Consider the following 26423-nt stretch of genomic DNA (forward strand, 5'->3'; position numbering starts at 1 on the left):
ACTCAAACGTGCCTCATCTGTGTGTCCAACTGTTGTTCAAGCTCCCTGCAGTTCCTCATCTCCTGTCACAGGATGCAGGTTGTGTGGTTCATCCCAACCTAGATGTTCTCTGCCTCAGGATGTGACTCCTGAATGGTTCACAGGGTTAGAATCCTCCTGCTCTGCGCACATACAGCAGGCATTACTGAATAATAGAACGTTATCAACATATGTTACTTACCTGCAGAAATGGAAGGGATTCTTCCATTGACGTTGTCGTCGCTCCCTTTTGCCTGATTCAGTGCCACTTGTAGTCATCCTGGATTACCTGTTGCATATAAAGAAATCAGGGTTATCAGTTAGTTCAATTAAGGTCCATTTGGCCGCAATATCAGTCTTTCATCCTCTGGTGGAAGGATTCTCCATAGTTGTTCATCTGGTATTGTCTAGGTTTATTAAGGGCATGGGGAATCTCTATCCACAGATTAGGAACCCTCCCCTGAACTGGGATCTCCACCTGGTACTCAGTTACTTTATGAGACTTCTATTCGAATCAATGTCAAACTGTTCTCTGTTGCATTTATCTATGAAGGTGGCCTTTTTTTAGTAGCCATCTTATCAGCCCCTACAGTTGGGGAGATGGCAAATTCCTCTGTTTATGGAGTTCTTTAAGGACAAGGTCTCTTTAGTTCCACACCCTAAATTCTTACCTCAGGTTCTGTCTGAGTTCCACCTTAATCAATTCATTCCTCTACCAGTGTTTTTCCTGAAGCCTACAGGAGTTCTCTATAGGAGTCCAGTTTACATAGCCTGGATATTAGAAGAGCATAGGCCTTATACTTAAATAGGACCAGGCAATTTAGGAAGTTATCGAGGCTCTTCTTTTCCTTTGCAAATAGATCCATGGGTCCTCAGTCTTTACTCAGAGACTATTGAGATTGTATCGGGATGTATTATTGCTTATTATGACTCTGCGGGTGTTCCCCCCACAAACGGTGATAACACATTAATCCAGCTAACAGGCAACATCTACGGCATAACTGTAGAATGTACCGGTATCTGAAATGTGTAGGGCTGCTACATGGCTTCAGTACGTATGTTTTCAAATCATTATGCCCTGATCCATGTTGTCAGAGCTGACGCTGCACTTTGTCTTCGTTTCTGGCCTCTGTTCTGAAGTGCTCTGCTTCATCTTGAGATATTGAAAATGGGAGATTTGCCAGCTGAGAGCAACCTGGAGGGCAGCAAATGGGCAGTGATGACAGAATGTCTTGAATCCTGAGAATGTTATTTTGATTCTAAGCTGTTTATCTTCCACTAGATAAATATATAATTTTAATGTTCTGAAGACAGCTAATAGAAAAGTTTTCCATATTATTACCCATTTATATACCAGTAGTTGTATTTTTGTTTATCTAGGCCTATCCCATATAAATTAAATTACAAAATCCTTCATTAAAATAGATAAGGTTGGGACTCAAAGCAGTGAAACCAAAGCAGTTTTGCCTTGAGGCTGCAGGGGTTTCCTTATCTCACCCTGGTGTGTCTAGGTATTGCAAAACATATGGTTCACCTTTAGGGGGAGTCTCCAGCCAGAGGGAAACGTTACGCACCATATGTGCTGCAATAAGCGGAGGTGTGATGAGAAGGTGAACTGAGGACAGCCATGCAACCGTCATTCAAATGTGTTGGTGGCTGCAATGTCAGTCTGCATCTTCTCCTCACCTCCTCTCTTTGTAGAAGTTAAAGCATTAAAATATGACATTATGGGGGGCATTAGAATTGCTTATCCATATTATTATTTTTATTTTATTTTATTTATTTATTTATTACTGCTGCTGCTATCTATTCTGCAGTAGTGCCTAGGAACCCTTGCTTTGGACCAGGACCCCATTGTGTTAGGCGCTGTACAAACACACAACAATAAGACACTCCCTGCCCCAGTGAGTTTACAAACTAGACAAGATACAATGCAGATCTCAGTTAAATTTTCCATTACTGCCCTGATGATAAATTTTAATTTTGGATGCCTGTGCTCCAAGGCCTCTACCTGGCTTAATAAGAAAACACTGTGAACATAATTACCCCTAAATTGGTAACTTGCCCAAATAAGTTCAAGAGCTGGAGCAATAAAACAGCATCATCTCACCCTCAACCAAAAAGCCACATGAAAAAAACAAACCAAAGCAGAGACAAAAACAAAGCTCCCAACTATTCTCTTAGTTGTCACTGACACTTTGGCTATGTTTACACTATGAAGTAGGGGTATGATTCCTTTCCCAGGGTACACAGAGATGTGGCTGGCTGAGCTGTGCTGAGTACAAACCTCCCTGAATTCAGTATGTACTGGCCGCTGTTGCTACCAGTGCCACTGTACTGCTATTTATACTTGTGTAACTCAATGAAATTTGGTGCAAGTACGTGTACACGAGCTGAGGTATTACACCCCTAGTGTAGACAGAACCTATCAGTCTGATTCCCATTCTGACATTCATGACCGGTTGCTGCCAGTGCCAATATCTCCTGTTAATGTAATGGAAGCCACTCATTTGTAACAAAAAGCCAAAATGTTCCATTATGAGATAAAGATGTTACTTCCTGTAATAAAGAAAAATACAGGGACAGATCCCCTTTCTTCATGAAAAATCAGTGCTGACTTATTTTACTTTCCAAATTTTCTAAGATATGGCGTGGTTGCCCAACCTTGAAACACCAAAGCCATGTTTCAGAACTGCAGAGTACCCACAGCTTCTGCTGAAGTGAACAGTAATTGTGAGTGCTCAGCCCCTGCATAAATCAGGCTTTAGGTATCAAGTTGAGAACCCAGAATGACTGGAGAGTTTTGAAAATTTAGGATTAAGTAACTTGCATTAGGGTGCTGTGGTCTGATAAACCATAGAATCATAAAAATGTAGGACGGGAGGGGACCATGAGAAGTCATCAAGTCCAGCCCACTTGTTCTGAGGCAGGACTAAGTAAACCTATACCATCCTTGACAGTTGTTTGTCAAACCAGTTCTTTAAAACCTCCAATGTTGGGGATTCCACAAGCTCCCTTGGAAGCCTGTTCCAGAGCTTAGCTAGCCTTATAGTTAGAAATTTTTTCCTAATACCGAACCTAAATCTCCCTTGCTGCAGATTAAGTCAATTACTTTTTGTCCTATGTTCAGTGAACATGGAGAACAATTGATCACCATCCTCTTTATAAACAGCCCTTAATATATATGAAGAGAGTTATCAGGTCCCCCCTCAGTCTTCTTCTCCCAACACTAAACTTGTCCAGTGTTTTTTAAGCTTTCATTATAGGTCAGGTTTTCTAAACCTTTTATCATTATTGTTGTTCTCTTCTGGACTCTCTCCAATTTGTCCATATTTTTCCTAAAGTGTGGAATCCAGAATTGAACACAGTACTTCAGCTGAGGACTCACCAGTGCCACGTAAATCCAGATAATTCCCTCCAATGTCTTGCATACAACACTCCTGTTAATGCATCCAGCCTGACATTAACCTTGTCTGTACCTGCATCACATTATTGACTCATATTCAATTTGTGATCCACTATAAACCCCAGATCCTTTTGTGTAGTTATTCCCCAGATTGTAGTTGTGCATTTGATATTTTCCTTCCTAAATAAAGTACTTTACATGTATCTTTATTGAATTTCATCTTGCTGAATTCAGACTACTAATTCTTCAATTTGTCAAGGGTGTTTTGAATTCTAATCCTGCCTCCAAAGTGCTTGCAACCCCTCCAGGCTTGGTCCTATCCACAAAGTTTAGAAGTGTACTCTCCATTCCATTGTGCATGTAATTAATGAAAATAATAAATAGTACCGGATCGAGGACTGGCCCATGTGCAACCCCATTAGATATACCTTTCCAATTTGATAGTGAACCATTGATAACTACTCTGAGGACAGTCTTTCAACAGGTGTGCCCCCATTTAATAGTAATTTAATCTAGATCACATTTCCCCAGTTTGCTTATGAGAATGTCATGCAGGACTGTGTCAAAAGCCATACTAAAATCAAGATACATCATCTCTACTGCTTCTCCCTTATCCACTAGGCCTTTTTAGGTAGTAAAGTAGGAATTGGGAGACCTAGGTCCTGATCCTGATCCTGACAGTCTAGGTAAATTGCTTAATTTCTGAATTTTACTTCTCTATCTGTAAAATAGGCATAATATTTAGTGAACAGAGCTGTGAAGATTAATTAAGGTTGGTGTAGCATAATGGAGAGTCATAATGGAGAGTCTATCAAAGTATTATAATTAAGTGCCATAGAGGAGCAGAGGAGAACAGCATACCAAGGACAACAAGCATTCCTTCCTTTCCTGCTCCGATACCCATATTACTTCTATCTTTGCTGGAATGCTGCCATTTGTACAGAGAAACAGAATTGGTGATCCACAGGAGATCTCCATGTTTCACCTGGAGTAGCAACAAGGGAAGTTGATGATAACTTAATTCTTCATTTCCACAATTTCAAATGACAGGTTTCAGAGTGATAGCCGTGTTAGTCTGTATCAGCAAAAACAACGAGGAGTCCTTGTGGCACCTTAGAGACTAACAAATGTGTTTGGGTATAAGCTTTCGTGAGCTAAAACCCACTTCATCAGATGCATGGAGTGGAAAATACAGCAGAGAGGTATAAATACACAACATATGAAAAGATGGGAGTTGCCTTACCAAGTGGGGGGTCAATTAAGGTGGAAGTGGGCTATTCTCAACAGTTGACAAGAAGGGAGAAAAAATCACTTTTGTTGTGCTAATGAGTTGAATGTAATCAAGGTGGCCCATTTCAAACAGTCGGCAAGAAGGTGTGAGTATCAGGAGGGGAAAATTAGTTTTTGTAGTGACCCATCCACTTCCAGTGTTTATTCAGGCCTAATTTGATGGCATCCAGTTTGCAAATTAATTCCAGTTCTGCAGTTTCTCATTGGAGTCCGTTTTTGAAGTTTTTTTTGTTGAAGAATTGCCACCCACTGTTAAGTCTGTTGTTGAATGTCCAGGGAGATTGAAGTGTTCTCCTACTGGTTTTTGAATGTTATAATTCTTGATGTCAGATTTGTGTCCATTTATTCTTTTGCATAGAGACTGTCCGGTTTGGACAATGTACATGGCAGAGGGGCATTGCTGGCACATGATGACATATATCACATTGGTAGATGTGCAGGTGAACTAGTCCCTGATCGTGTGGCTGATGTGGTTTAGTACTATGAAGGTGTCACTTGAATAGATATGCGGACAGAGTTGGCACTAGGGTTTGTTGCAGGGTTTGCTTCCTGGGTTAGTGTTTTTGTTGTGTGGTGTGTAATTGCTGGTGAGTAATTTCTAATGTTTGTTGGGTTTTGTAACTTTAATGTTGAATTTCCTGGCTCTTCGTCTTTGGTGTTCTTTTGGTTTTTTTTAAATTAAGCCCCAATATTTTAATAGAACTTTAATATGTTTTCCCCCTATTGTTGCTGATACAATTTTTACAGTCTTAACTACATCCAATCATAATGTTTCAAAAGAGAGTTTATAAAACATACCTGGGTTAAATAATTTAAATAACCAGATACCTGTACTAAGTTTCTCACTGTCCTTTGGATCTGTGTTCCTTAGCTAAACTAGAGACTGGAGAGTTATTGTAAATTTTGAGTTTTGTTAGCCAAAATAACACTCAAAGCAGATAAGAAACTACAGAAAACAAAATAAAGTGATTAGATGATAGTATTTACAATGTCTAAATTGAACTCAACCTTGGAAGTTACACAATTATCAAGAGATAATCAGTTCAATTATGTCCAAGTTTTATTCCAGTCTTGTTATAAAGGCAAACTTCCCCAGTTCTCTACTAGTCTAGACAGGTGATTTTGGTAATCAACATGAAAGTAAGGATCCTTAAATATAGATCCTTATTTATCTCCAGTCAGGCATATCTGCCAGTAGAATTATGGGCCTTCCCAGATCAGTTCAACCAAACAGTTGGCCAGAATTTAGAAAAAGTTACTTAATTATCAAAGAATGTCAGTTCAGTTCAAAGTTAATGTGCCCAGATGATAATTGCAGCCTAAGTATTGCCATTTATCCATGCACAAGACTATCACAGTTTAAACCCAATATATAATATATGGTAATAATTTTGGAGCTATTCTAATTTCTCTGGAGTTTCACCGGTACTGTAAACTCTTATGCCACTTTAAGCAAAAGTTCAATAGTGGTAAAATCTTTAGCTTACAAGCCAATTCAGAGTTTCTTCCTCTTTATCTAGGAAGCTGTAAATTCTCTTGACCATAAAATTGGTGTGATTTTGTAGACTGAACTCTTTGAAACACTCAAGGTTTCTTGCAGCCGACATTTGCTACAGGTAAACGCAGATTCCTGTTAAGAATGGTGTGAGACTTAGTGTAATGAGTTTGTCCAGCCTCAGTACTCTTGACAGAGCTAGAGATTCAGCATAATTCCTATATCTAGACAACTAAGACTAATTTTTTAGTGAAATGCAAGTACATATCATATATTTTCATTGTTGTGTGTTTTAACTCAGGTATGTACTTACTGAAAAGCATTTAATTTAACTAAGTTATCACTCCCATATCTTTATTCCAAATATATAGGCAAAAGCATATAAAATAGAAAAGAAAAAGCTGAAAGAGTAGGTTAATTCAAAACTTAGCAAGAATTTGTGGTTAAGCCTAGCTAGGTAGCTGCTGTAACAGTTACTCAACCCACATTTGTGTGTGAAACACAGAATGGCATGTGCTGTTTGACATGTGTTAAAGGTTTAGACCTATATTGGGGTTGTCTGTAACACTATTGTAATAAGCTACATCTTTTCTGTGTTGTCACTACAATAAGTTGGAATGTCACTTTTTTTATAAACATAGAGGGTTCAATCCCACACTGATGTTGGGAAAATTTCTTCTCTCAATGTAAAAGTTAGGTTTTGAAATAAATGTTATTGAAAAAGTATTCTGGTTGCATGCATAAGGCAGACCATTTCCAATAAAAGCTTTGAAGTACCACCAGTCTATTCGTTTGTGGTTATGAACACCTTTTTCAATTTTGCAATATGTATCTACTTAGCAACTGCACAGTAGCTACTATAAATTTGATGTGTGATCTAGGCAGCAGGCTTCATTGCATAGATAGTTCCTCTTCTTTCCTTACTTTTGTGCTCCATTTATTTCTGTTTTTTAAAGGGTTTTGAGTGGAGCTCTAACGATAAAGCTGCCCTATACTTTGTTGTTAGTTTAAAATAAAAGGTGTGGGGAGCGGAATCTGTTGAGTTAGGAACTATGTACATAGATGTGAAAGATATTTCATTGCTCTCAGGAAGAAATGAATGAATTCCATTCAGAAGTAGGACACAGGGAACACAGTGTATTCAGATTCCTCCTACTGTGTTTAAATGAAGATAGTGTTAGACTGTATTGCCCAAGACAGGGTTCCATATCTTTAAGCAGATAACCATGAACTGTTTTGTTAACAATGATTGTATGTGGAAGCAGCTTTTTCATCTTTGAAATTTCAAGCTGTATCTCAAATTGGGTCATGCCATTTAGTCTAAATGAATCTCACTGTCTCTTAAGTAGTGGTTGGGGGGAGAGATTGGAACAAAGAGTTTCACATGAAAGCACTTGAAACTGAGATTTCTGTGACTGTATTCACACAAGGAAATTGCATAGTATTTAATGCCCTACAATATACTTTAGTACACCGGCTAAACACCTATGACCGTTTTTATTATTGTTAATATGGGGGTGGGGGGCGAATTCCTTGTCACACCCGGGCACAAAACCAAATCCAGTGCTGTCATAATAGCCGCCACTTGTTAGCTGCATTCCAAACTACTGGTTGGCAGTGCACACACATTACTTGGAACTTGCTTCTGTGACTAGGTAGGTTTTTCTTGCCTTTTCCTTTTAGATTCACAAACCAGATCAGTTGAAACTTACTGCTTCTGAATGATCATATTTAATGACTTTTTCCCTGGTTAAGTATTGAAATATATACTTGTCTGTGTGACTATTTAAAAAAAAATTATAATTGAATCTACATTGATACTTTCCCTTTCACATAAAAATGAAACAGTGTCGAGGTGTGAGGAGAGGTATAAAACTGAACTTTTTGCCGTATTCCAGTGTTTTGTTTTGGGTAAAGTAGTGCATTTTGCGTATTATTAGCATCCTAGCTAGCCATGTCCCCGTTTACCAAGGAATTCAGCTGGCATTGACCTAGATTATGTAAAATTTCTTACTAAGCTTTTGAGTATATCCCAGTGCTTAGCTTGAAGTGAAGATCCATATCATTTCTTGCTGAGAGAAGCAGACTCCATACCAGCCACAGGCTTCTCTTGTGGGTCTAGTGCCTTCCCTTGACCTACAGCCATAATTCAAGTATTTAAAACATCCAAAGATTGTTTTCAAACTTTACCCATTTAAAAAAATAATCTTTAATACGTAACTGGAAAAGGCAATAAAAAAAAATTGTAGGTTCACATTTACCTGGGTCTTTTAACAACTCCTGAGCGTTGAAATTCAGCTTCAAAATAGACAACATACTCTGAACCAATAGTAGTGTAATAAGCTATTTCTTTTTGTTTCATTGTATTGCAACATCTCCATTTTTCCATGCCAGGGGCATGGAAAAAATAATAAACAAAACAATGTTAGTACATTAGCTGGATCATGATGATTTCAAGCACAAGTTGGGTTATTGACTTAAAGTGTAATGGGCCTAATAGAAAAGCAATTGTTTAAACAACCCCTCTCTGTGTAGCCCATTCCCTGTTCTATCCCAACTCATTCTCTTTCCCACACCCCAATTATACAAGATCTAAATACATTATTCTTTAGCAGCTTTGCTTTTAAATCAGGAAAAATAGTTTTAAAATTATTTTTTAATAAATTTATTTAAAAATATTCTTGCTACATTCAGCAGAGCTTATATTTTTACAAACAAAGGCTCTGATCTTGCAATCTGATCCATTTAGGAAGACACTTGTAACCCATGTAGTCTCATTGACTTAAGTATGTGCAGGGGTCCACCAGAGAGGATCTGACTGCAGCATCAAGCCACGGCCAGTACAAAGAAACAATAGTCTATTTTATGCCATTGCACCTATCTGGCCAAGGATTGAAACATCTGGAAATTGTCTGTGGATTTTCAAACAAACAAAAGCCCCAAACAAAAAATCCATGAGCTTTCTCAGAACCAGTAGTTCTTTGGTGGCACACTGTTACCCTCCCGAAGAGCATTTGTGCTCATGGTCTGAGTATTCTTGGATTTTCACTCCTGGGTATTATACTCAAAATTGCGTAAGAAAATTTGCGGATGATACTAAACTAGGAGGAGTGGTAGATACAGTGGCAGGTAGGGATAGGATACAGAGGGACCTAGACAAATTGGAGTATTGGGCCAAAAGAAATCTGATGAGGTTCAACAAGGTTAAGTGCAGGGTCCTGCACTTAGGACGGAAGAATCCAATGCACCGCTACAGACTAGGGACCAAATGGCTAGGCAGCAGTTCTGCGAAAAAGGACCTAGGGGTGACAGTGGACGAGAAGCTGGATATGAGTCAACAGTGTGCCCTTATTGCCAAGAAGGCCAATGGCATTTTGGGATGTATAGCGAGCAGATCGAGGGACGTGATCGTTCCCCTCTATTCGACATTGGTGAGGCCTCATCTGGAGTACTGTGTCCAGTTTTGGGCCCCACACTATAAGAAGGATGTGGATAAATTGGAGAGAGTCCAGCGAAGGGCAACAAAAATGATTAGGGGTCTGGAACACATGACTTATGAGGAGAGGCTGAGGGAACTGGGATTGTTTAGTCTGCAGAAGAGAAGAATGAGAGGGGATTTGATAGCTGCTTTCAACTACCTGAGAGGTGGTTCCAAAGAGGATGGTTCTAGACTGTTCTCAGTGGTAGAAGATGACAGGACAAGGAATAATGGTCTCAAGTTGCAGTGGGGGAGGTTTAGGTTGGATATTAGGAAAAACTTTTTCACTAGGAGGGTGGTGAAACACTGGAATGCGTTACCTAGGGAGGTGGTAGAATCTCCTTCCTTAGAAGTTTTTAAGGTCAGGCTTGACAAAGCCCTGGCTGGGATTATTTAATTGGGGATCAGTCCTGCTTTGAGCAGGGGGTTGGACTAGATGACCTCCTGAGGTCCCTTCCAACCCTGATATTCTATGATTCTATGAAAAAATAATAATCGGAAAGTTTTCCTTGAGAGCAGTGGTAGAATTCTCTTCAGGAGAGAGAACAAAGAGAACAATATTTTGATCCACTGGAAAATTTTCATTTTGTTCCAATAGTTTAATCACCATTTATATATTTTTGCATTATTTTTAGCATCACATAATTCCATAGTATGTATGCATTAAGTAAGTGTTTTCTGTATTGCATCTCCAACGTTTGTGTATAGCTGGCTCGTCAATCAGATATAATTATTCAGTGCTGCTGGGGAGACTATGGTATTGTATGTTTTTTCTCCTCACCCCAAATAATGCAAATTTTTAAAAAAAAATATGCAGTAGCAAGCTGACATTTTGACTTGGGAAATATTAATAGAATAGGACCCACAGTACCAATGATTCAGTCATCTGTCAGCCTGATAAATTCCAGTGGGGAAATGTAGCCCACAGGGCTTCCAGCTAATTATATTTAAGTTGTTTAGTACTGCTAGGAAGCAGCATCCAGGCAGTTGCTGAAAGCTTTGAAGCTGTGTGTACCATTCGAGTGTGTGTTCAGAAACTCATTACCCTTTTGTGCTTGTGTTGGATGGATTTTAGGAAGCTGACATGAAATAGAGAGCAGGAATCAATATCTGAAAAGACATTTTATTTGCTTCTGATCCATTTCCTGATTCAGAAGCTGCTAGTCTGTAATGTTTTATACAATAACTACATATGAGGGAAAATGTTATTTAACTTCACTAGGTATTGGCCATACAAATCTGTTTATAATGACGTGCAGCAAAACAGAACAAGTTAAGCTCCAGCCATGCCAAAGTTATAAAGGGACTGTCCATACCCAGAATCCCAAGTGGCAGCAACTGCCTAAAGTGTCTTACTTATCTGTGTCTGGTAAGTTTATTGCAGCTGTTTCTGTCAAAGCCTGATCTTGCAACCGTTATCCATGCCCTTGCAATTTCTGGATTCAAATCCTGTCAGAATGCTATATGTTACCCTTTAAGACCTCTTGGAAATCACAGCTTGTGCAGAATGCAGCTGCCTGCCTGCTTGGCAGTGCTAGCTACAGGGAGCACATTACATCAGTTATCAGATGACTATGCTGGCTTCCTCTTTGTTTCCCAGTCAAGACAGAAACTGTATGGAGCTTTATAGATCAGTGTCAATAATGTGAATTGCATCTGGAAGCAAACTCTCTCACCGTGTATCGCCCACTGGTTGGTTGCAGCTGAGGTGAGAGTGCTAAAAGTCCCTCCCCGCATCCAAACTTCTGGAGATCAAAAGCAGACTGTTCTCAGTGGTGGAGCATTCTGAGGTGTCAATTTCACTTCACTTGCTGGGTGGCAGTCCCAGGGCTTATCTAGGCACAGAAATTGTGTGGATTTAATTAACCCATTTTCCACATTGATTTTGTTAAATCAGTGCAACCTACTGGTGTGTAGGTTTCAGAGTAGCAGCCGTGTTAGTCTGTATTCGCAAAAGAAAAAGGAGTACTTGTGGCACCTTAGAGACTAACAAATTTATTTGAGCATAAGCTTCCGTGAGCTACAGCTCACTTCATCGGGTGCATTCGACGAAGTGAGCTGTAGCTCACGAAAGCTTATGCTCAAATAAATTTGTTAGTCTCTAAGGTGCCACAAGTACTCCTTTTCTTCTACTTGTGTGTACACTCTCTTAAATTGTTTTAACGGATGGCTGATAAGACACACTTGAACAAATTTAAGAGTGTTCACAAAAGGAGGTTGCAGCCCTTTACATCAATTTAGAAATGGATTTAATAAAATTTATGCAATTTGTGTGTGTAGACTGGGACCAAGTCTTCCAGTCTTTTTAATGAATGGTGCACGGTTCATCTTGTTCCTCATGTTTTTACTTCAGGTGGGGTTCAGTGGAGAATGCGGTTTGATATTTCTGAAAGGGGAGTGTCCCTCTTCCCCCCCCCCCAGACTTTTAATGACCATTTTGTTTTCTTTCTTTTTATTTTATTAACTTTTGTATATATGCCTGTAACTCTTAACAGGCCATTTTATAAGTTAAGAAATAAATCTCATGAATAGGGTTGCCACGTGTCCAGGTTTTGACTTCTTTGTCCAGGTGCCATTTAGGGTTGCCAGGTGCTTGGTTTTTGACTAGAAAGTTCTGTCAAAAAGGGGACCTGGCATCCCTAAATGGTACTCAAACCAAAAGTACAGTTACTGCAGGGTGGTGAGATGTGCCAGGTGATTAACCCATAACAAACCCTGCTAAGCCGGTGCTGCCTCCTACCTACAGGCAAGCTCCTTGAGATGATCCAGTGAGCGATGGTGGTGGGGGTAGAGGAGCAAGGGGTGGGGCCTTGTGGGGAGCAGGGGCAGGGCCTCAGGTGTACAGTTACCAGCAATTAGAAATCTGGCGATCCTACTCATGAGTAAATACCAGGAAACAGAACTGTTTTCGGAGCTGGATTTTGTAAGCATAGAAATTAACATTTATTTTACTAACCCCGAGGCTGCGAATGAATTATGTGAATATAACCATTGTCTAAAGTGCCTTACTCATTGTCCATGTATATCCTATATTAATATATATTATATATCATGTGTATCCTATATATCTATAGCTATCTATCTTTATATATTGTGACAGGGTCAGGCCAGATGGCTATAGGAGAGTAATAGAAGGCAGATATATTAGCCCCAGGCTAAGTAGGTCCCTTTTCCCTGGGTAAGGTAACAGGGAAGGTTCCAGAACAATCAGGAAGCTTCTGGAGACAATTAAGACAGGCTGATTAGAACACCTGCAGCCAATCAAGAAGCTGCTAGAATCAATTAAGGCAGGCTAATCAGGGCACCAGGGTTTTAAAAAGGAGCTCACTTCAGTTTGTGGTGTGTGTGTGAGGAGCTGGGAGCAAGAGGCACTAGGAGGTGAGAGTGAGAACGCGGACTTTTGGAGGACTGAGGTGTACAAGCATTATCAGACACCAGGAGGAAGGTCCTATGGTGAGGATAAAGAAGGTGTTGGGAGGAGGCCATGGGGAAGTAGCCCAAGGAGTTGTAGCTGTCGCACAGCTGTTCCAGGAGGCACTCTAGACAGCTGTATTCCACAGGGCCCTGGGCTGGAACCCGGAGTTAAGGGCGGGCCTGGGTTCCCCCCAAATCCTCCCACTCCTGGTCAGACACAGGAGGAGTCGACCTGGACTGTGAATTCAGAAAAACGGCCAAGCTGAGGGCTGCCGTGAAGCTCCAAGGCGAGCAAATCCGCCAATAAGCGCAAGATCCACCAAGGTAGAGCAGGAACCTTGTCACTAATATATATTTTATATATATATATATCTATCTCCTTCTGTTGACACAATCCTAAATTAATTGTATCAACAAGAGGCAACTGCAGTTCAAAATCCTCATGGACTTTCTGTCTCATATTTTGAAATTAGCCTTATTTCCATCTTCCATTTCCTTTCACATACTCTCTTCCTCCAGTGGAGATCAAATTCACTCTGGGTTTTACTGGTTTTGTTTTGTTTTGTTTTTGATTTTTGGTAGGCAACATCACACATCAACTCTTGGCTGCCAGTAATCCTTTTTGTAATATTTTCTTGTCAGGCTGAACAAATCATGATGTTACTGTTTCTCTCAGTTACCCCCAGACAGCCAAAGCCTCCCCAGACACGTTTATTATCTTTCCTCCAAAACTATGATGTGCTGCAACAAATACAGCATTTACTACATCAAGATGTAGCACAGGGAAGAGAAGGCTGGACCTACTGAGTCTCCATATGGGTGAAGCGTTGAGCAGAATAAGTATTTAGGAAAGACTCTGCAATTAAGATTTCCGATGGTGAACACCTATTTTGGCTCCTATAGGGCTCTTGTGTAAGAGGTCACAATAGGGTACCCAAACTGGTTCAAGATATGTCATTGTTGTGATATTGAGTCTCTTAATTGAACAAGTGTTTCCTGCATTTGAGAGAGGCTGTTCCGGTGAAAGGGAGAAAGGCTTCCCATTGGCAATGGAATTACAGCTATAAGCTTTCTCTGTATTAGATACATCTGCCTCTAGCTCAGCAAGGCTCTTTTGACACCTTAGCTGAATAATGCAGAACAGAATTCTGCTACATCTATCGTATAATTGAAACATGAATAATAATTCTCTCAACTATACATGAAAAGAGAGACTGAATTATTTCTGTGTGATTGGACCTTGATACCAATTCATCACTTCTGGTCCTCAAGAATAAGACTAACATTTTAAGGGTGTTTTTCCTGTTAACCTGTTTATGAGGGAAAGCTTTTATTCAATCATATTGTAATTATTTGTCTCAAAGTTGATTTCATAATTTGTTTTTATCTAGCTGACTCATATCTATTTTATGTTGCCCTCTTCACCGGATGTGACTTTGAAGATGTCTCATCAATGCTAAACCAGGTCAAAACACCCTTCCAAATTCAGTAGATGCATGACTCAGGGCTTGTCTACGTGGAGATTTAGCAAGCCAGGGTCTGGATGTATAACATATTAGCGTGCTGCACACTAACTGGTGATATGGACTCTGCTACCACACACTAAAAGTTCTGTAGTGCAGTTTGACCTGCTCTTTCAGTGCACACTACAGAACTTCTAGTGAGCGGTAACAGGGTCCATATGACCTTTTTTGTCCAGCAAGTTATTGTGCTATACATTCACACCCCACCTTTCTGAACGCTAAGTCTCCGTGTAGATTAGCAGTTAGAGACTCAGGTGCTATGGTGATGGGGCAGTATAAGAACCTAGACACACAGATGACTAGTACATCAAACAATTAAGGAACGGTTCAGCTAGCTGTTCATCTTTTTCAGGTAAATAAATTGAACTATGAATAATAAAGTGAAAAATAAAGTGAAATTGATCACTTGATGATTACTTGTTTTGTTCATTCCCTCTGGGGCTCCTGGCATTGGCCACTGTCAGAAGACAGGATACTGGGCTAGATGGACCTTTGGTCTGACCCAGTATGGCCATTCTTATATTCTTATGAACACCATGCAGTTTACTAGGGAGAGATTTTTATGGAGATGTTAAAAACCCAGCTCTTGACTAGCCTGGGTATAAACATTGCCCCTTTTTTGTAAGAGTAGTCGTGCCCAGCACAGTATGGGTGGAGGTTTTGGCAACAAGTTGGTTGTTGCCTGTGTCCCAGAAGTGGCTGCATTTTAGTGGTGCTGGTGTGGTTTTATGTAAAATATTAATCCAAAAAAGAAATTAAAAACCCAAATCACTCTCAGCAGCTTTGCAGGTGGCAGCACATTTAGTCTTCTTGATTTATATACTTTTTAGGAATCGCTTCATATATTTTTAAAGCATCTTTCAGACATGATATCTTGGGTTTTAGTTTGCCGGATTGTGACATATTTAACGATGGCATCCTGCAGTTTGCCATATATTCTGGTTTCCGTACAAGTACTAAAGGTTACCCCTCAGGGACTGTTTGAAAATATTAAAGCTGCTTATCACTTTGAAAGGATACAAAACATTCATTTCATGTATTAGGTAGACGGCACATCTTTTCTAGAGGCTGAAAGTTAAATTCCTCCTGTGAGGCTTCTCTGGTTTTGTGTACTACTGAAAGTGGCCTGCCTAACTTATATATAAAAAATAAAATAAAATCCATTGCTGGAAGGGGAAAATATAAATAAGACACACATCCCCACACACTAATATAATGGTTTAAGGAACAGTGCTAGGGAAATTTAAATTTAAATTTAGTATTTAAACACTAGGCCAGTAAAATTGGCATCTGGTTTGCCCTGTCTATGGTGGCTGGTCAAGTCAGGTAAGAAAATGGTTTGGTTGGAACTGTGCCACAATTGTGTTTAAACGCTGTTCTGAAACATAAGGCAAGATTTACAAAGGTATATAGACATCTAAAGATGCAGACAGGTGCCCAATGGGATTTACAAAAGGACCTAAGCAGGTTAGACACCTAACTCTTACTAGTTTTTCAATGCGAGTAGGCACCTAACCTGCTTAGGTGCTTTTGTAAATCTCATTAGGCACCTGTCTTCAACTTTAGACTCCTAAATACCTTTGTAAACCTGGCCTGTGGATCCGAAATGAATGTATGCAGGATTTAAAGGGAGACTAGATAAGGAGCAAAGGTGCAGTAGATAGATGTACTCATCTTTCACTTCTGAATAAATATGGACAGAATCAAATTCAGACTTGGGGTAAGTGGATTTAACTTCATTGACTTCTAGATTAAAGGCCTAGGTCAGAGTTTGGCCCAAATAGAGATTTCTCCTCAGTCATGTCCAGGATGTAAGTATCTGATCTGGATGTAGATACAATGGTGGAAGTAAATATATTTACATATGGTCAGATAAATTATGATTTTTGAGTTGTAGAGAACTATGTGCAGTGTTCCCTGTGCTATGCTAGATCTAAGCCGGAGATACCGGTCCCTCTCCAAAAATCCCTCCCCCAAATGGGTGGTCTTTTATGCCTATGAAGGCCACGGGGAAAAGAACAGAGAAATAAAATCAGTCTTCACACAAAGTTTTACATATAGAGTGTATAGCCATTGAATATCTATGTCCTTCTCTCCAACAAAAGGTTAGAGTCCTTGGATGAAATCTTGAAGTCACTGGACTCAGTGGGAATTTTGTCATACATTTCAGTAGGACCAAGATATCATCTCTTGGCTTTTTTTCTCCTGTTGTTTTGCATGACACAACAGTGTTGTCTTATAAACGTGAATTAAAGATTGAGAGTAATGGTGGTTGACAGACATGCTCAAGCATATTCTGATGGCTGATTTTCATATTTTTAGGAATGGTGCAAAGTCTAATTCCAAACCACAAGCATCAGACATATGATTATAGAGTATCGGAGGCATATGAGAACTGCTCTCCTGTGTTGTTGTTTACATACAGTCAACTTCTTTGGCATTCTCGCCGCAGAAGATGTAATAATGACAGAAAAGAGAGTTAAAGCCGTCTCTCTGACGTCTGTTTTTAAGCAGAAAAAAAATTAAAACTTCTAGGCTATTGTTATGTGGCAATATTTTCCACTAAAGCTAACATTTGAAGTATTTCTTTTTTTATTTTGTTGTAAAAGGACATGCCAGGATACTTTGGGTCTCAGAAATCAGAGGTTTTTTATATATATATATCACAGTAAGTTAGTATGCAAATAGAAAGTATGATTGTTTTATTACCTGTATCAATGTTCCCTAAACAGTGGGTTGCAAGAAGGGTTGAGATGGGTTGTGTGTGCCCTGGAGGCACTACCTATCCCTCTCTCCCCTTCTTTCCGCCCCCCCCCCCCATTTCTCTCTTCTGCTGGTCATAAGGAAGCGGTCATAGCTGGCGAGTGGACAGTCACAGCCTGGCAGCGCTTGTAGCCCAGCCACAAGGAGAGAGGAGCTGGCTGGGGCTGCAGGAGTGGGACAGGGCTGCAGGAGTTAGAGCAAGGGGGCTGGGGGGAGTGGATCAGGGGGCTTGGGCTGAGAAGAGGAAGGGAGATTGGGGAGCAGGGGGCTAGAGGTCTGAGTGGGGTTGAGGGTGGGGTGCAGGGAGCAAGGATTATGGTGGGTCCCCAAAAAAAACAAAAGGCAGTTGGTGCGTTGCCTTTATAAAATGTTTGTGAACCTCTGACCTGTATTACTAGATGGCTGGATGCCAGATGAAACTCGGGCCCTATTGTGCTAGGCACCAGACCAAGACCCTAGTAAATGGTCCCTGCCTCAAAGAGTTTACCATCTATTTAGAGAAGAGTGACAAAGAGTGAGAGAGAGGAAGTATTAACTGTCATTTCACAGCCAAGTCACAGAGCGTGTTAGAAAAAGAAAGTGCCTCTGGAACCTAAACATATAGCACCAGAGGTGTGTGTATATTATAAAAAATATTCAAAAACAAACCCCTCCACTGCATGCACACACTCCCCCTTTGGAGAGAATGAGAGAACAAACACATGATAGCTGTTAGTCATGTTACTTAATGTGCTACAGGAAGGTGCCCAGATACTAAGGTGATGAGTGCAGTATAAGGACCTATATAGAAGAGAATGGAGATTAAATAACTTGTCCAAGGTCACACAACAAGTCTGTGGCAGAGCCAGCAATTGAACCCGTACCTTGTTACTCAATCCAGTGTCCTAACCACAAGACTAGATTGTAGTCTCTGTCCATAGGCAGTTCATAGATTCATAATGTTTAAGGCCAGAAGGGATCATTAGCTCATCTAGTCTGACCTCCTCTATATCCTAGGCCATTAAATTTCACCTAATTGAGCCCAATAACTTGTGTTTGACTAAAGCATGTCTTCCAGAAAGGCATCCCATCTTGATTTGAAGACACCAAGAGATGAAGAATCTACCACTTCCCTTAGTAGCTTGTTCAAGTGATTAATCATGCTTGCTGTTACAAATTTGTGCCTAATTTCTAATTTGAATATGTCTGGCTTCAGCTTCCACCCAATGGTTCTTATTGTGCCTTTCTCCAAGAGATTGAAGACCCTTTTAAACCCAGTATTATCTCCCCATGAAGGTACTTATACATTGTAATCATGTCACCTGTAAGTCTTCTTTTTGATAAGCTAAAGAGATTGAGCTCTTTAAATTTCACACTGCAAGGCATTCTCTACACCCCTTGAACAACTTTTGTTTTCTGCATCCTCTCCAATTTTTCAACATCCTTTTTAAAATGTAATCAGAAGAACTGGCTGCAGTATTCCAGTATCGGTCTCATAAATTCTGTATAGAGAGGTAAAATCATCTCCCTGTTTATTGCTTCCCTGTTTTTACAGCCAAGCATCACATTCACCCTTTTTGCCACAGCATGTAAGGGACCAGGGTGTTGGTGGTCTGGCCTAGTGGTCGCTGCTGGGCTGGGGTCTACACATCAGGGATAGTAGTCACTAAGCAGGAATCAGAGGAATTGCAAGAGCCAGGTTCAGTAAGCAAGAATCAGGGTCAGAGGCAGTCCAAAGTCAGAGACTAGAGGTCAGAGGTAGTACCACGCTGGAATCAGGGTCAGAGTCAGGCCAGAGTCTGAGATCAGAGAGAGTACCAGACTGGAGTCAGAAGGCAAGAGTCAGTGTCAGGCTTGGGATTTGAAACTGAAGATCAGGAGACAAGATAAAGTCTGGAGTCACAGCAGGCCAAAGTCTGTGTGGTTGGCCAGACAACTTCCTGGGGCAACTCCCAGAGTTAAATAGGGTGCTTGGCCGGTAGAGGGCCGCAGGGTACTGTCCCTCTGTCTCCCTTGGGTGGTACTTCCTGCAACACCTATTCTCTGCAGTGCTCGCTGGCTCTGGCTCTGCATGGCCTCCCAGTGGCACTGTGGGAAGTCATCTGTCCCAGGTTCTAGTCCACACAGCAAATTTGATAGAGAAAATCTGCTTTTCAGAAAGTAAACTGTGTATAGTAAAATTCTGCTTTCCCCCACTAACACCGTCACCCCCCTCACTACCACCTATTTTTGTTCCTTTGCTCTGCCAGTGAGGAGATTATCATTCTATTCTTGAGTAGTTATCAGTACGTAGTTTCCTCCAGTCTGTCAGCTAAAATAAATCTGCTGGAGTCCTTAGCACCAAGAACACAGGATGCTCTCGCCTCCTGGGCTGTGTGTTTTGCCACTCCAGTGCTACTAACTTCCTGAATTCTGATCCCTTGATTTGGTGCCTGATCCTGCAGTAATGATGTCCATGAAAATGTTACCGCTAACAGCAATGCTGCAGGATCAGTCTCTTGCTTTGCTTCCAGGAGTCCACTGCGTCTTCTCCATAAAAGATTTCTATAACACATTACTAAATATCCAATTTCAATTTACTGTTAATACTTGACAATAACTGTTCTCATAACTGCAATGATCAAAATACAAAACCAAAACATTATCTTGTGATTAGCACTTTGATTTTTTTTTCATGTATCCATAAATTAGATGCAGGAAAAAGGGTTAATATAACTTGGATACATTAAATATTTATAGAGCTAAAGAGAGATGAAGGTCTCTGGCCTTCTGCTAATATCCTTGAATTATGATTGTTCCACCTGCTTTCACATCAACGCAAAAAAATAAATAGCCTCCCGACTTTTTATAGAACTGGCAACATTTGGGTCCCAAATGTAGTCAGTAATATGGCTGAAGTGTTCCAGCAATAACCCCTCTCTTCCAGCAAAAGCTTGGTTGTTCATTTATCAGTATGTGTTGCCAACAGTGTTAATCTGTTAGCAGACCCCCATTGTAGACAGATCCCCATTGAAGTCTGCAAGGCACTACATGGGCTAGGGGAGCCACCTGGATCAAGTCTAATGCCTTCAATAAGCAATAATAATAATAATAATAATATAAATCATAATGAATACTTGTTTCTATATAGCAAAAGTGAAAAGATGAATGGCCTTTAAATGGGTCTGTTGCTTTGCTAATAGTATTTTTGAGAAAGCTATTGATAAAAGCAGGCAATGATACAGTGCACCAACATTTGTAAGAAGCCTTAGTCTGACAAATTTATGAGTATAATAAGAATGGAAAGCATTAAATATGCAGTCACACAATATTTAAATAAATCAGAGCTATAGTAGGAGCCTTTATCTGCTTTACAGGATGTGTTAAAATCAATGATTCCTGCAGAGGGATAGAACATGAATCAGTTAATTGTTGTCTAGACCAGCACCATTATAACTTGTCTTTTGTTGCATGCACAAGTATCAGGATATTGAATATGGGCTAAAAATTTAATATTTAATATTCTATGAGTTTTTCAGTTAAGTATGGAAACAGGGATTATAACAGTATAGTCTTCCAAACATATTTAGGGTACCACTTTCCATATTTACAAAATCACAGTTTTTGGAGATGTTTTGCAGAAGGGGATCATAATGTTCACAAGAGAAGAAATGAAAGAAAAACCACTTAACCTCAAGCTGTCAAGATGGCTAGATGGCATGAAATAGCTTAAATCTCTCATTATTCTATAAATATATGGGAGTACACATTCATTAGACAAACTCAAAAGGCTTTGACTTTAGTTAGTGCTATAGTTTTGTCACAGTGGTCACAGAAACTGTGAATTTGAAGGAAGTCCATGAAATACCCCAAACTGAGTGAAATGTTTCCAAACTGAGTGATGTTGTGACCAGGTGCATGCAGGTTTGGCCCGTCTGTCCCTCCCTCTATCCTCCATCCTAACCTCAGTGGTGTTGCTATCTTGTGCGTTAGGTTGCAGCACCCGGAGTAGGGAGCTGAGTCCAGCCCCAAAGGACAGGAGGCACTACTGAGGGAGTGAGTGCAGTGTGGGCTGACTCTACAACACCCTGTCCTACTGCCCCCTTTCCATGACTCGTTTTTTCCCCACACCTCTGCAGTTAAATGTATTCAAAATTTCTGTGACAATCATAGCCCTGCTTTTGTCCATTCAGGAATAGTTCATCTGTTGTTCATATCAAAGTTAATTGGAACAACATGGAAGGCCTGATTTCCCTAAGGCCTTGTCCCTTGTGGAATCATTTACACTTGTGCAAAATGGGTGTAGTAAAACAGTATGCATGTGGGTATAGAATTTGGAATTTATTATGTTTTACAGTCACCTTGTACTAATGAGAATGAGTATGTTGTTCAAGACAGGTGGAAAATCAGGACTGGATTCATGAAAGCTAACCTCTAATGATGTTGCAAATACCTTTATTTTATAAATTGATTGAGGAATTAAATGTTTCATTAAAAAACACATTTAATGTGTGATTCTAGGAGCTATCAAAAGTCTTTGGAAAATAATATAACTCATTAAGAAATTAAATAAATCATTTTATCCTGATACATTTTATTGTTTTATTAGAAAGAACACAAGACATAAGGTGGGCAGAAGAAATGAGGCTTGAAATGTAGCCTGGGGTAACATCAAGAAGTAAGTTAGGCACATGAAGGCTGTTCCAGAAGGGGGCTATGAAATAAGGCTCCACTGGAAAGACACAAAGGAAGGCACAGAAACGTCTGATATTTGAAGAGTGCAGGAAAAAGGCTCTTGTGGATATAAAAATTCTTGCACACCTTTTATGTTTGATTCCATAAAGATTTCCACCCTGACCTTCCCAGAAGACCAAGGGATGGATGCTTTGGTCTACCAAGCTCATTTTGTTCCACTTACTTGGCACAAAGTGAACTTAAACCATCTGGAAATTCCCGTTATAGGGGGAAGCTCTGCTTGCAGTAGGGAAATTGTCTGTATTTTATTCAGCTGCAACTCTGTTGTCAGACTTGAACAGTGCAAGTGCCCATTGAAATGGCAGAATTTTGCGTTCTGATCCAGGTTGTCTTGAGGCTCCTGTTAGCGTCCTGAGTTGCTACAACCTGCCTCACAACCACACGTGCATCAGTTGAGCAGCATGAGTCTTTGTGTGTCTCTCTTCTATAGCTTTTTCTGTCACAGCTTTATTCCCCCATGGTTCAGATAAGCCTCCCATCTCAATGGATATTAAAAATGATTGATAAACTCGAGAAGGCCAAGAGGAAAACTGGCAAGTGCTCCTCTTCTGAGGCCATGTAACCCGGTCTGACTGGGTCTCTCTGCCTCTCATTCCAGACTTATCTACTGTCGGATGTGGTGATCTCAATGGTAACGCAAACCCCCAGACTCTCGACAGCAGCCTGCGAGGAACAGCATTCAGCAGCTCAAAGGTCTCACGACCAGGTAAACCAAAGTAATTCCAAACATGGACTTACCTTGAGAATGCTATTCTCCCATTCTCCCCACTTTCAGATTTTTCTCTGCTGGCCTAAATCCTGGTCACAGCTGGAGCACAGCATGGGCACACCTGCATTTTTGTAGAAAAAGTTTGGTTGTTAAGTCTCCACTTGCACCATCATTTAAGGCTAAGACAGTTCCAACTCCCTCAGTCTCATTTGATAAAAGGTCTATAAATATTGTTGGTCATTTTCCTGAAATTCCTTTTTATAAACGTCTCCAAATTATCAATATTGCCAGGAAAAAGAGCAAAAGCTATCGCTGATAAAGTGGATTCTGTGTTAGCTAGCTGCTCCAGAAAATTCTCTACAATGGAAGGAATCAACTCTCAGACATCTGCTGTTAGAGAGTGTATTAATTTTCTTACATTCATTTAGAACTGTCTGTCCATTTACATTAGGCTAGAGTCCTTACAAAATTATTTTTCTCTCTTCATGAGATCTGTCTTAATGGGTCCTGGAGAATTTCCATTTTGCTAGGTATGGTATCAAAATGTTTGCATGATACTTTCCAAGACGTCATGCATCTATCTGCAGGGTTGGGGGTTATGCCAACGAGAGCCTGCAGGGCATATTGTCAATGATCTGGTGCAGAATTCTTGGTTAAGTTTTGATTCCTTCTCTATATTGGTGGACTCCTATGGAGGGAACATATAGATCAAGGCCTTAAAGATCTGTTTGGGAAAAAGACCTATGTAACTTCAATATAGGGGAAGATCAAGACTTTTACATACAGCCCTACTCCTCATCCAAAATATGTTGGCTCACCATTGTTACAGAAATGAAGGATTGGTTATCATATGCAGGTGTAGCAGTTTATACATTCAGGGAATTCTGACTAGCTCTCTGGCAACTCCATATTAGGGGCCAGCTGGCTCCTTTTCAACAATGGTGTTCCTGCCTCATCATCTCTAGCTTCTGGGGAACATTGTGATTATGGCTAGGTTATAAACTTTCTAAAGTTTCCTTCCATATGCCTTTCTTCGCAGATTGTTCTTTCTCCTTTCACCATTGTCCAGAGACTTTTTTCCTTCCCCTTTTTATCTCCCTTTTTTCCTTTGGGGAAAAAAGGAGAAAGGGATGGGGAGGGACAAAAGACAAAATGCCGATTCAAAAAATTCAAAATAAAAATATTTGCTGGAATTTGTTTCATTGAAAAATTAAATTTCTGAGGAATTTCTAATCAGGATGTCACACCGTACTAAGCCAAATGCTTTACAAAAGTCTAGGTATATTATAATCACACAGTTATCTGTATCAACCAAACTTGTAATCTGATCAAATAATTAAATCAGATTTCTTTGACAAGACATATTTTCCATAGAACAATGTTGACAGGCCTTAATTATATTCCTATCCTTTAATTCTTTTATCAGTTGAATCTGATATCAGCTTTTTCCACTATTTTGCCTGGGATTGTTGTCTGGCTCACCAGCCTATAGTTAGCTGGGGCATTCCCTTTTTGACTATTAGCACAACATTAGAAGTGTTCCAGTCTTTTGCAGTCATCCTGATATTCCAAGCTTTACTAAAAAATTAACATCAGTGGGCTGGAGGTCTGTTCAGCCAACCCTTTTAGAACTCTTGGATACAAATTATCCAAGCCTGTGGATATAAATACGTTTATCCCAATAAATGTTGTGTAATGTCCTCCTTAGTTACTAATGGACAGGAAAGTTTGATCATCCTCATTTGATACAAGTACATCATTCTGCTTCCTTCCAAATTTAGAACAAAAATATTTATTGATGTGTTTTCTGCATCATCAGTGGCGGATTCTGCATTCTGCATCAACAGGGGGCCCCCTGGAAAAATAATCTGCCACCCAGGGTGGAAGCCCAGAGCCCTAGCCGCCGGGCAGGCAGGGTGGGAAAAGTCCCCATGCCCCAACCTTGCTCTGTGGCAGAAGTGCCAGGCGGGGTAAACCCCTGCGCCGTGACCCCGCTCCCCAGCAGCAGTGCCAGGCGTGTGGGGAGGAGAAATCCCCCTCCCCCCGTGACCGCTGAACCCATTCCTGGAAGAAGCCACAGGACGGGGGAAGCCCCCGGCCACGGCCTGACCCCATCTCTGGCAGAAGCTGCAGGACAGAGAAACCCCTTCCCCCCCAGCAGCCTCAGCCCAACCCTGGCAGAAGCTGTGGGATGGAGGAAGAACCCCCTCCTCAGTGGTCCCCAAGCCAAGACCCTCTGTGAAACAGGGGTGGACCCTGGGGAAGGGGCAGAAAGGGGTGCAGCTGTTGGGCAGGGCCACAGGCAGAAGGGGCGGAACAAGGAGTGATCTGGCCCAGGGCCCCAGGAAACCTTAATCCGCCTCTGGCATCATTAACAGTTTTACCATGTGTATTTAGCAATGGGTCTATTGATCTTTGTTATGATTTTTTGTATATAATATACTTAAATTCCTTAATTCAGTGGTTCCCAAACTTGTTCTGCCACTTGTGCAGGGAAAGCCCCTGGCGGGCCAGACCAGTTTGTTTACCTGCTGCGTTGGCCGGTTCAGCCAATTGCGGCTCCCAGTGGCCGCGGTTTTGCTGCTCCAGGCCAATGGGAGCTGCTGGAAGCGGCACGGACCGAGGCACGTATCCAAGTAAATAAACCTGCCCAACCCGCCAGGGGCTTTCCCTGCACAAGCGGCAGAACAAGTTTGGGAACCACTGCCTTAATTCCTTATTGTCCTTAGCCCTGCCAGTCATGTATTTTTTTCCCAATGTCCTTAGTTTCCCATATTACTTTTCTGTACTTCATAACTTATAATTTATATGAGTTATATCTATTTCCCCCTTTTTCTGGTTGTTATATGTTATTTTTCTAATTGCTGCCTTCACTCCACTGAACCAGATTGGGCTTTTAGCCAAAGTTGTTCTCTTTCTTGATTTTTTTGAATCATTGCTTATTGGCTGTCTTATAAATTCTTTTTAAAGAACCCAGTTTGCATTCACATTTTTTGGTCTAGATTTTTCTTTCCAGTGAATTTAACTCATAAATTCTCTCATCTTTGGGAAATTAGCCCTTTTGAAGTACCAAGTGTATTTATTATCCAGTGTGTGCCCATATTGAATGTGATCAGGTCATAATCACTGGTCCCCAGGCAACCACAAGCTTCTAGGCAAGTGAATAAATTAGTCTTTATCCATTATAATGAGGTCCAAAATAGGGTTACCTCAGATTGAGCGCAATACTTTTTGTATTAGAAAATTGTCATCTATAATGTTTAAAAACCAATAAAGTTTTGTTTTTTTTAACTGGTTTCATGAAACCTCCAACATATGTTTCCCCAACTGAAGTCCCTCACTACACAATTATTCTTTTCACACATTACAGACAGGTGCTTATGGAGTAACTGATTCTGTTCTCTGGTTTGAGTTGCTGGTCTGTAACAGACCCCCCCACCCATGCTCCTTCTGGAGCTTTGTTAGGACATTGATCCATATGTGTTCAAGATCCTGTGGTTCTGAGTTATCGATAAATCTAAACGAGTAACGATGTTTTCAATGGAAAATGCTACCTCTACCTCTCTTATCCCCTCCATCCTTCCTAAATAAATTATAACTAATGTGCGGTGGGG

General features: G+C 40.6%; 1 protein-coding gene across 3 annotated transcripts in view; it reads left to right on the top strand.

Annotated features, from left to right (window-relative positions):
- TBL1X (transducin beta like 1 X-linked) overlaps nucleotides 1-26423 on the top strand; it is a 253238-nt gene that overhangs the window by 124793 nt on the left and 102022 nt on the right. For 2 of the 3 annotated variants that reach the window (XM_077815487.1, XM_077815494.1), the window contains exon 4: nucleotides 22699-22806. The exons of the other annotated variant lie outside the window; for it this stretch is intronic. The gene's annotated coding sequence lies outside the window, so the exon portion shown is untranslated. The remainder of the gene's footprint in view (nucleotides 1-22698; nucleotides 22807-26423) is intronic. 3 annotated transcript variants of the gene reach the window in all.

This window comes from Eretmochelys imbricata, chromosome 1, assembly GCF_965152235.1.
Source record: "Eretmochelys imbricata isolate rEreImb1 chromosome 1, rEreImb1.hap1, whole genome shotgun sequence".
In the NCBI taxonomy this organism is placed as follows: domain Eukaryota; kingdom Metazoa; phylum Chordata; order Testudines; family Cheloniidae; genus Eretmochelys; species Eretmochelys imbricata.